Below are 12,246 nucleotides of genomic sequence, written 5' to 3'. Positions count from 1 at the left end.
AAAGATGAAGGTATCCATTAGCCACACAATGGATACAAGGTAAAACTGGGTATCATTCACTCATTTAATGCATGTTTGAATGACTAAGCATGAAGAGAAATAGAAGGTATCAATCTTGCACACTCATGATCCGAAAAAGTTCACGCTGTGACCTAATCTTAAAAGGTTCATGCCATGAACCAATCTTAAATAGTTCACGCCATGAACTAATCCAAAACATTTCATGCCATGAATTGGTCCAAAATGCTTCACGTTGTGAAAAAGTTACTTCTCACTCACAGGCCAATCATAAGATGCCATGTGGCATTCTTTATTAAGGTAGCCGCCCAGTCCGACGGCCGTGCTATAAATTAAAAAATCTTTCCTTTTTTTGTCATTTTGCATCATGTGCTCCAACTCGAATCGTCTTCCATCGTGCCCTCCCGCAATCAATCTTACATTGCATCCCCGCTTACTCCAACTTTAATCGACATTCACACATTAAGGTGGGAGCTTGGGCCCTACCTTGTTTTTCTTTTCTTTTTCTTTTTCATCCTCTTTTAATTTTGATTATGATCAACCAATGTCTTGCACATTATGATCAACCACCAATGTCTTGCACATTTTAAAACCGTCTGCATTTTCATCATACTATTTTTGAGTTTTTCTCTAAACTCCGCTATGTGGACTCATCACTTGCATTAATTGAACCTTTAAGAGAAAAACAAAACATAAAAACGTAACCTGCAGTTTCACACATGGAACTGCCAAAAACCTATAGTTTTACGGAACTGAGCCTACAGTTTCATGCTACGAACTCTCACAGGATTCCATCTCATGGAAATCCCTCACACGTTGTTAACTCTCATAGGATTCCGTCTCACGGAAATCCTCCTCACGTTTTTAACTCTCATGGGATTCCATCTCACGGAAATCCCTCTCATGGGATTCTGTCTCACGGAAATCCCTCTCACAGGATTCCATCTCACGGGATTCCGTCTCACGGAAATCCCCCTCACGTTTTTAACTTTCATATTTTTAACTCTCACGGGATTCCATCTCATGGAAATCCCCCTCACGTTTTTAACTCTCACGGGATTTTTCCTCAGTTTACTCCTCGTCATGACCCGAAGTTTCATAGAATTGCCAAAAACTTGCACCTTCATGCTCCATAATTGATCTATTCAAACTAACACACCTTGTTTATTGCTCCCACCACTAACACTCTTCTCATCCCAATTAACCTTCTTGCCATTAAAAAAAAAAAAGAGAAGAGAAAAGAAAAGAAAAGAAGTGGTACTTGCCCTACCAATCTGGAGACTAATTTTCTTTACATGTACAGATGTCGATCTCAGACCCCGAAGCCGTAGAGACCCCCACAGTAACACAAGCCAGTGCTACAAGCTCCCTAGTGAGTTAGAAGAAGAAGCCGACATGCGGGGACCAAAGATGAATTAATAGGGCCCATATGCCCAAGCCTTCCATGGTGCCATCATCAGCAAGGAGATCCATACGGCCCATGGAAAGGTGGCACTGTAGTATCACACCCCGGAGTGCCTCCAAATCTTGGAAGAGGCAGAAGTAAAGGAAAAACTAGAGAAAGTGGGCCTCGACAGAATGGCACAGATTCTTCCCAAGAACATCGACATGGAACTTTGTGCGAGTATATTAAAACCTATGACAAAGCTACCAAGCGAGGCACAGTAACGAAGGCCGATGGCACAACAGAGCAGGTCTTGATCACAAAAGATCTAATCCGTGAAGCTCTACAGCTCCCACCACCAGTCAAGGTACACGCTCATGCCTTTGACAAGATGCCCTTGGATGCTATGCTGAACAAGAGCTCATATAACGCCAATGGGGCTGAAGATGAGAATATCCGAGATGAGGCCATGGAGAAGGCATGCAGGGCAATGTTGTTGATCATGTAGGTGAACTCAGTGGACTGCTACACAGGGTCCCATTAAACAAAATTGCAAAAGTCCATGAAGAGAAGGAGGAGGACTGGGCATACTACATACACTGGGACATGGAAAACTACCTCAAGCCCATCAGACCAAGATATGAAACCCCTACATGCTGACAGGTCCTAAACCATATGGTGAAGAGGACCCTTCCAGAACCCAAACTAGCAGAGCAGATGCAGTTAGCACTACTTCCAGAGCAACCAACACTGACAGCTCTGCAGAGATGCAAGAAGACCAAGCTGTCCTCATAGAAACGCAAGCCATAATCAAGGAGATAAAGAAAGGGAGGAAAAAGAAAACAAAAAGGAAAATGAGGGATATCATTCCTGATGTGGCTGAAGAATCACAACGGATAGATATTGAGTTGGCGCACGAGAGATTAGATCATTACCAGGAAGTACTAACACTGCAAGAAGCCACTGTCAGTCAGGCCACTCAAGAACAAACACAGAAGATTACTCATGAGCCCAGCTCAGCTTATATTCAAAAACCTGTTCCTCGCTTCTTAAGGATTCTACCATGGCGGACACACCTGCAGAGGTGGAGCCAAAGACAGTAGTAGAAGCAGTGCCGGCTGAAGAATCACAAGAACTTGAGACAACAACATCAATCCCATTGCAAGATCCAACAACGCCACTTGATACAGGTAAAAGACCAAGAGGTGAAGATGCATCCAGTCCGAGCAAAAGAAGGCGTCTAGAGGATGAAGAAAGACTACCCCAGTTATCCTTCCTACAGAACATAGATTATGAACACTTCTGCAGGAAACTATGGAAGGTTTGGATGGACTACTAAACCTGCCGCATGCTGGACTAGAAGGGGCTGCCCCAAGCACAAGTGCACCACTATGGGAGCACAAGCAAAGAGTATGGCATTGCCATCTCCTCACTACACACATGCTTCATGATCATAACGCTGCACTTTGGAAGCAAGTTCAAGAGTCAAACACACAAGTATAGACCTTAAAGGAACACTTGACATCAACAGAGGCCATGCATCGAGATGTAATCGTGAAGAGTTTGAAGGCCAATGAGGAGCACGAGGCCAGGTAAAAATCACTGGAAAGTAATAATTTGGTTCTAAGCCAAATTCTTGTTGTTCAACGAATTAAAGAGAATACGGATCTTAAGGCAAAAATGGAACAAGCTAAGGAGCAACTCCAAAAGGAGGTTACCCACAACCACAAGCTAACAGCTCTTCATGGCCAGCAGGTATAAAAGAGTGCCATCATATGTCCATGGCCAAAGAAGAAGAGCTGCAAAACCAGATCCAGCAATTATCCTCAAGCCTGAAGGAAGCAGAAAGTAGGGCTACTCACTTACAACAAGAAAGGGAACAAACAAACAAGGCACGTGCAGAGAAGGTGAGAGCCCTTAATGATACCATTAGAGCCAATCAAATTGAAATGCAAAGAATGGAGATAGCACACCAAGAGGAAATAGCACAAGTCACTCAACAGTTTACAAGATAGCCAAAGACTGGCTGCCAAAAGACTTCAGAGAATCACAGAGGCTCAAGAAAGAGAGGCTACTACCAGACGTGCCTAGGAGGACACAACGAGGTGCTTCAAGGAGTTGGATGCTGCATGGATGGTCCGCAAAACAATCATATAAAACCTCCTCAGCAAGCACCAATGACTCCCATCTACAAAATTTGGAACGCGAATCGGCAATATAGGATCACAGTCAAAGACAAGAGCCTACGGATGAAATGTGCCTACTCCTTGAGCGAGCCTCGGAGATAGGTCAATTGCTAGTAACCCCTCGGGCCCACTCCTCAAACTCTTACTCTATTTTTGTCTATAGTAACCCTCTCCTTACTTCAATACAATATAATCTGAGGACCTAGGCCTAGGTGAACTAACCCTCATTAAGAAGAATATTGAGCGTGATGCTGACCCCACTATCATAATGGGAATTTTGCAAGAGGAGATATAGTATTGACTAATCCAGGGTATATCTACTTTTATCCATTACACCCTATTGTGTGTTAAACCTTCGTAGTTGGTGTCAGTGGTAGCACAAAGTTATCAATGGATTATAAGCCATGGGTGGCTAGAAGTCTACAATACTCACCAGCATTTAAACTTATGTGAGTCTTCTTTATATCACCCTTTCAGAATTCTAAAACTATACTCTAATACTTATAAACATTTAGAATCCATGTTAACAAGTGTACTTTACACTTTTGATGCCACCCACTCCCCAGCTTAGGTCATGGTCAGGAAGAGACACCATCTTCATTTTCCATCTCCACCACTTACCCAATATATTTTAATGTCTCTAGTAAACTACTTAATCTCTATCCTAATGCCCCACCTATTAACAAGTCTTAGGCCGACTGCATCTTTTCTACTCTCATTCCTCAACATATAGATTTTCCCACTAACCCTCTAGCGCCCGAGGAGATACTGGCACCTCACTTGTCTCCCCAACGACAACCTTAGGAGGTATGCCATACTGTCCCCCAAGACAATATTGAAGCTTTTACTGATGATACAATTTTGGAGTCATTGTTTGGTGCAGAATATGAAGGCTTCATTCGAGCTGGCAATCAACTGTTAAAGCCAAAGCTGATGTTCAAGGTGTTAATGCAAATAACACCATTTGAGCCAACTCGAAGAATTCTACCTGAGGTCTACTCCAAGGTCACGCCGACAAAACAACATTATGTACCATACCGTCTAGCACCTCACCCAAATCTAGAAGAACTACTCCCTTTGGCTGGAGAGGGTACACTGTGGTCTAATGTGGCACGGTAGACAAAATTAGCCAATCCACAATTGGCCAACCTATTGGAAATCCGAATAGTTACCTTCATATAAGTTATTGCTTTCGTAGAGGTGGTGAAAAGCTCACCCAGTCCACACACAAGGGGGCCATGCAACTATCAACACAAGTCAGAGGATTTTGGAATACAGCCGGACTGGAGAAAGGAATTCTTAACAATTCCATGTCTATATGTGTGCCCTACCAACTCAACGAGTTGACCCATTGTACATGCCACTAAAGAGAAGATGGACTCCATTGGAGTTTCAGGAGGCCAAGCAGCGTGACTCGCATGCCTCATAATGCCAATCCTTAAAAAGCAACCAAAATACAAAGCCCAGAGGAGTACCGCTTCCCCTTTCAAGAGGAAGACATACTCTCTACAGAAGAATCATTTGAGATAGATTGCACGAATTATGTGCTTGAGAAAGCACGTGAGGAATTCGATAATTCCCTTACAAAATTAAAGCAATCTCTCAAAACCTCATTTGGAGGAATGCTCTTCTCTCATGGTGGTGAAGCCAACATGACATCAACACTTGTGCCTTTTAGGGCTCAACATGGGTTATACCAAGATATAAACTCCATAGAACAGGACTGTGAGGATTCACTACTTTCCAAATAGACCTCATTAAGAATTGTCAGAGGGCCAAGTGTGCCAGTGTACACATTGGGTACTCTTGAAAAAGCTGAGAGCCAAATAGAGGACGAACGTGAATGGAAATATGAAACAGAAACAGGATCTAAAGCTGAAACAAAAACCAAAACATCCATGGTTCCTCGTGAAGATTCTATCATGGATGGTTGAATTTCCCTATAGGCAATGATGTTAAGCGCAAACATGCATTGATTAGCCCTTGTGCTAGTTAACATCATGACAATAGACACGGGTGTCATTGGGGCAACCTAAACTCATCCCTACAGACATAGTCTTGCAAGAGGAGCCAATGGACAAAACATTGGAGTTCCAGGTTACTTTAGCTACACTACTCAAACAATTGGTGTGGCGATGGAATTTACATTCCATGTTCCTCTAGATTCCCTTGAGTATGATGTAGTTCTTGCTAGAACTTGGATAGGTGAATAGTTGTATTCAATAGATCAATCCATGTAAATAGTCACCTTGAACACTCCTACAGGAAATTTACAATTGCTATTACGGGAGGAAGAGACCTTGGAGGAGTTGGAAATTCTAACATATCTTACTGAAGAGATCCCTAGGATTATGGTTGGATTGGAAATTTGAAATAAAATCACCATAGCTCAAGCACAGCTTTATCCAACATGAGAACACAATCTCATGACCCTCGAGTTATGGGATTTATTAGGTCAACCAACACTCAAGGCACATCCTGAAAGAATTCCCTTTACACAAAGACTTGAACATGCCATGTTTGGGGTACTTTGAACATACAATGTATATTGAAACTAAACCCTTACTTTCAAGTTTTTTGTGGTTAAGTATGTATTGGAAGAACATTTGATCTTGGGACATAAATAAACTATTGCTGCCCAAGCACCACTGTGCTTTGCTAGCGATAGAGTCATCGTGATGGTCAATGACAAAAAGTTGACAATACCGTACTGCAAGGAAGATGATCCAACTTTAATGGATTTCTATGATGCTGAACGCAAAAGGTTACAAGCCTCTTCCACAGAAGCCCCTCTACACAATGACCTACCATCTTTGTCAAGGACCGACTCCGATAAAGCATCTACTCTTTCAACCCCATCTTCACCAATGAAGCTAGATGCCAATCAACAGCTATTCCTGATGAAGTTCCCACAGTGCAGCCATCTATCTCTGACAAGGAACTCAAAGGAAAAGCCCCAAAGCCTATGCCTCTTCATCAACAAACCTCATTAAAGGAGACAATCGCATGCTTGAAAGCCTCATCATTGACCAGCCACTCCACAAGAGACTCTAGCCTCATCATTGTCAACAATGCCCATGAGTCTCAAACCTGCAGCTTAGCACCAACCAAAGTTAAGAAGGGCCCAAAACCTTCCACATCAACCCAAAAAACTCCACCAAGACAACCATAATCAAGGTATCTGAAAACGGAATCGTTCTCTAGGATAGCTTGTGGAACACTTGAGAAATTCAACACATAAATTCAACCATGAAAACACATGCTTTGCAGGTTTCAACAAAATCAAATAAATTGAACAAAAGCATAGCAAACATAATACTTAGCTCCAAGACAAACATGCTGGGTGCAATCTTCCCCCCCTTGTGCGTAGCCTTCCCCCACACAAGAGTATTTTTATTAGCTTTCAACCAAAAATAGGCCATAGCCCCCAAAAATATACAAAGTGTGCTTTTTGAGAGCACGACACTCTTCCACAACAAAAATAGAGTGTCCCAAAAATTGGGGCTAGGGTAAAGCCTTTAGGCTTTAATAAATTCAACATTATAAATGTATTTTTTCCAATGTATCAAAATGGAAAAATCAACTACTAAGGTTACAAGCTACGCTTGTAAAAATAAATATGATGCGCATAAGAAACATTCTCCTCGACATTATATTCATCAATCCTCGTAATCTTCATCACCTGAAAATATAAGCCCAATTAATAATTAAATTAATCCCACAAATATTAAACAGGCACAAACCATCAACAACTCATGAGTCTACCAGGCGTAAGTACCCCAGGAATCACCCTACCATACGAACCTAACTGAAATAATCATAGATGGCCCCAAGCATACGTCATATACCGCACGTATTAATATTTATAGTGGTGTCACCCACGATATTAACCTAGCTGGCATGACGCAAGAGTAACCTAGGCATCCCCCAAATTACTCAAGAGGGAAAAATAATATTCTTAAAGAGGACTTAAAATATATTCTCATGACATTCCTCTTGCTTGAGTTTGCAATTGCCCTCAATTGCAGGTTTGCTGGGTTTGAAAAGAACGAAGGATCTCAGGATAAGCTCGAAAAAATTTCTCGGGCGTCCATTTTGCATCTTCTTGAGGATGGTTTTTGAATGTCAAAAGATATTTGATGTATTGGTTCCCAGTTCTTGTTGTTGTCGTCTCTTGATCAATAATAGCATCAAAAACTAAGACTTCTTCCTCTCCTTCAACAAGAGGTGGTTCCTCATAAATTGGGTGAGAAGGAAGTGTTCCTCGAAAGGGTTTCAAGAGATGAATATGGAAAGAGTTGTGGATATTCCAATTAGATAGTAACTCTAGTCTATAGGCCACATCGTTAATCTTTTCAATAATTTTAAATGGTCCATAGTATCTAGGTGCAAGTTTAACTGCAGGGAATTTTTCCACACTCTTCAATCGTCGCTTCTCAATTCTCAAAAGTACATAATCACCTTCTTGGAATGAAAAATAGATTTACGCTTCCTTTTTGCTTGAAAGGTATACTTCTCTTGAGCTCTTGCAATACAATCACGCACTTCAGATAAAATGCGATCAAAGTCTCGAGTATATTGGTCAGCAGCTTCAATCTTATGGGAGAGTCTAGTAGCTGGAATAGGCAATGCTCTACCATAGATAATCTCAAATGGTGCTCGACCAGTAGAGCAGAATGAGGAGTATTATTATAAGCAAATTGGAGTAGATGTATGTACTTATCCCATGAACTAGGTTGCTGGGAAACATAGGCTCTAAGCATATCCAAGATAGTGCTATTCGTGACTTCGGTCTGTCCATTTGATTCAGGATGAAAAGTCGTAGAAAAATCTAGCTTAGTGCCTAAGTTTGAGAAAAGAGTAATCCAAAAGTGACTACAAAATTTGGAATCTCTATCAGAAACTATCACTTTGGGTAGACCATGATGAACAAAGATTTGCTTGACAAATATGGTCGCAGCTTGCTGAGAAGTTAGTGTCTTTTTACATGGAATGAAATAGGCTTGCTTACTAAACCTGTCCACCATTATCCAAATCATGTCATGATGACTGGAAGTAGTAGGAAAGCTTGTAATGAAGTCCATAGACACTTGTTCCCATGGTTGGTCTGGAATGGGTAAAGGTATAAGCAATACCAAAGCTTTGCCTTTGTAGCTTTTAATTGCTTGACAAATGGTACACTTAGCTACAAATTTTGCTACATCATTTTTCAAATGAGGCCAAAAGAATTCTCGAGAAACTACTTGAAGTGTTGCGGAAACTCCTCTATGTCCCATGAATGGTGGTTGGTGCATCTCTTCCAAGACAAGTTGTCTATAGTCTAGACATCCCGTGACGTCAAGAGCACGAACCACCCAAAGAATCTAACGGAGAGGGATTCCGTAAAGGAGACCACCTGCTACAAGAATGGTGTCTCTTCTGCCAACTAACAAAGAACAGTGTCTCTTGTGCCAACTATCATAGAACGTTGAGTGTCGGCTATCAAGCAGAGAGCAGTGCTTGTCCAGTCGCTCCAAGAACGATATAGAGGGAGCCCACTACAATATCTCAAGCCTCTTGCTGCAAATGACAGGCAAGTGTGGATAGAGCGATCAATGGTGGGCGTGCACCCCATTGGACATCCCATCATGCCTCTAACAAGCGAGCATTGTTGGCCTCCAAGCGCTCAAGTTGTTCCGTCATTATGCCGCAAAACATAGCCGTCACTCTCTACATCCATGAAGGACTAGGAACCGGTGATCAGGGTTGAGTAACACATAATCTTTTCTCAAAGAAAAGATAGCCATCATTTGGGCCTAAAGTGGCAGTAAATATCTCTCATAATATAACATACTCTCCCATTTTGCAATTGAGTGTTACTCTTGATAATCCTCTTGCTAATCTCTCTCCCTAATGCATGCTATTGAGTGTGTGTGAGTGAAGTGAGGTGAGAGGAGGGACGAGTACCCATAGTGCAACGTGGCGGTGTGATAACGCTCGTGGGAGGCGCGGTGGAATTGCTTCTCAAGGAGTTGTAGGGATTGGAGACCTCAAGGGTTATGACCTCGTCCATTGGAAAGATCTTTATGACAGTTGCAGTTCACCAAGTAATCTCTTTTGGATGTGTTTCAAGGAGGGTTAGGGTGAGCCATAATAGACACTTACCGGTACACCTTTGGAAGGCAGTCTTTTGGATCAACAAGGTTGAGAGAATCAAAGAAGAGTATCCTAGGGTTCACCTTGGGAAGTCGTAGCCCTCTTATGTGAGTTGTTATACAAGGCAAATAAACACCAATGCTCCTTGCATAGAAGCACAAACCAAGAACAAGTGACAAAAGTATATAAAGAGAGTACAAGCTACCAGAAAAGGGGCCCTTACCAGATTAAAACTGGAAAGAAGACAAACACGTAGGACATGAAATCGAGTCCCCCCCAGCATGCTGAGACTGCGTGTTGTTGTCTTCTTTCTTGGGTGTGACTGAATCGGCATGCCAAACCATAGTGTTTGAAGACTGAAGGATCCTATTCAATAAGTGTTCTTTTGAGATTCGTCTCTGGGTTGGTGTGGTGATAATGGTGTACGGTTGGGTTTGCTATATAATGGCCTTGGTTTTGTCTTCGTTTGGAGTCAGAACGTTCTCTCGACACTAGGTTTGGATTCCGAAGTCCGTTCAAATTTGAGACTATGAACGGTGACATGACAACCTTGGAGAAATGAATTAAATGCATGACCCTAGTTGAGCTAATTATCACACTTCAAGATAAAATAAAGCTAGGGGTATGGGTTGTGACCCTTCCAAATACTTCTAGCTATGTATGAAACCATGCATTCTCTCACACTCACCGCTTTTATTAGCCCTAGCTATTTCCACCCTTTTCCTATCCAACTACTCACTCTTAGCACCCATTTGCATGCTAGCTAGTTACACACACATGGGATTAGCAATTCACTTTGATGAGGAAGTCACTCGGTGTGACAAATCCTTACCACATTCAAATACCCATTGGTGCATTCATACTCATTTACCATGGCCAAAGGAGCACCAAGGTGGCATTATATCACCACACAAACTCTAAACCCTTCGCCTTAAACTCGAATCTTGATCCCTCTTGACTAAACAATAGACCACCCAAAGAACCAACCAGATTATAGCATTTGAAAGGAGGTCGTCCGCAACGTACTCATCATGCATATAGAAAACAAGTTCATTTCCTTAGTGCTAGCCTCACCCCCAACAAGCTATTTACCACAGCCTTGTCAATCTCTGCCCCACAACGAGAGGCATCCTCATGCCCTCAAAGTGTATGGAGCAAGTCACGAACAGCCTACAATAAACAAAACCCCACAGTCATTGACAGGTAAACCCGGGCACATAAACCCAAGCACAACAGTGTGTCTTGCTTGTACATTGAGAAGAAAGGCACATATACTCAACTCCACTCGGCCAAGTGCTTCATTGGTTGGCCCACCTTATGCCCTGTCTCCATGGGCTCCACCACTCTAACTTGCATTTGAAAGGAGGTCGTCCACAACGTACTCATCATGCATATAGCAAACAAGTTCATTGCCTTAGTGATAGCCTCACCCCCAACAAGCTATTCACCAGGGCCTTGTCAATCTCTACCATAATGGGAGGCATCCTCGTGCCCTCAAACTGTATGGAGCGCCACGACGAGCCTACAACAAACAAAACCCCACGGTCATTGACAGGTAAACTCGAGCATATAAACCCAGGCAGAATAGTGTACCTTGCTTGTACATTGAGAAGAAATGCACATATACTCAGCTCCACTTGGCCAAGTGCTTCATTGGTTGGCCCACCTTATGCCCTGTCTCCACTGTCAAACTTGACCTCAGGCTCGAGGGGAACTCATTATTTTTATTGGTGAGGGGCATAACATTCGAGGCCTCAAGTGCCTTATGGTGATACGAGCACTACCTCCTCCTCTCGTCACCCTCATTAATACCATTGCCCTCATCATCACCCTCCTCAATGTAGTCATCATCACCCTCCTCAATGTAGTCATCATCACCCCAATCATCGGTTTCCTCGTGCACCTCCTCAATTATCTCCTCTCTATTGTCACCCTCCTCTGGGTCCTTGTTCTCCTCTTCCTCCGCATTCTCCTCAATCCCTCCTCACTCACACCCTTGACCCCACCATCACTCTCCTCCATGGCACCTCTAGAAAGCCCATGATCCTAAATGTCTCTATCATCATCCTCGGAGCTAAGGTGAACATTTTTGGTTCACGTTATACGCCTCTGCAACAATCAATAAACAAGAAGTTATGAACAAAGCACACATGAAAAACTGTAGATCAACAACAAGTAAAAGAATGCCCCACATACTCACAGTGGTGTCATACCCCTCCCATATATGCTTTCGTAGGGCCTCCTTCTTCTCCTCTTACCTCTCCTCATACCTTTGGACATGCCTCTTTACAAATCTATTGATGAACTTCCCCCATGGCATAACACGTTGCTCCTCCGGGATTGCATCCCATGCCTTGATTGCCCTAATATGAGCCCTAGCCTCCACCTTTCACGTATTCAGAGAATATTTGCGATCCACATCCTTAAATCGATTGATTGACCGTGCTTGGTCCTCATTGATGACTTTGGGGCACCCCCAAGCCTAGAGCCCATGCGTCTATCCCTAATCTTGCACGGGATATC

The sequence above is a fragment of the Cibotium barometz genome, chromosome 1 (assembly GCF_041138505.1).
Source record: "Cibotium barometz isolate CiBa-2024 chromosome 1, ASM4113850v1, whole genome shotgun sequence".
NCBI lineage: Eukaryota > Viridiplantae > Streptophyta > Polypodiopsida > Cyatheales > Cibotiaceae > Cibotium > Cibotium barometz.
The sequence above is the reverse complement of the archived record's forward strand: the minus strand, read 5'-3'. Positions refer to the sequence as shown.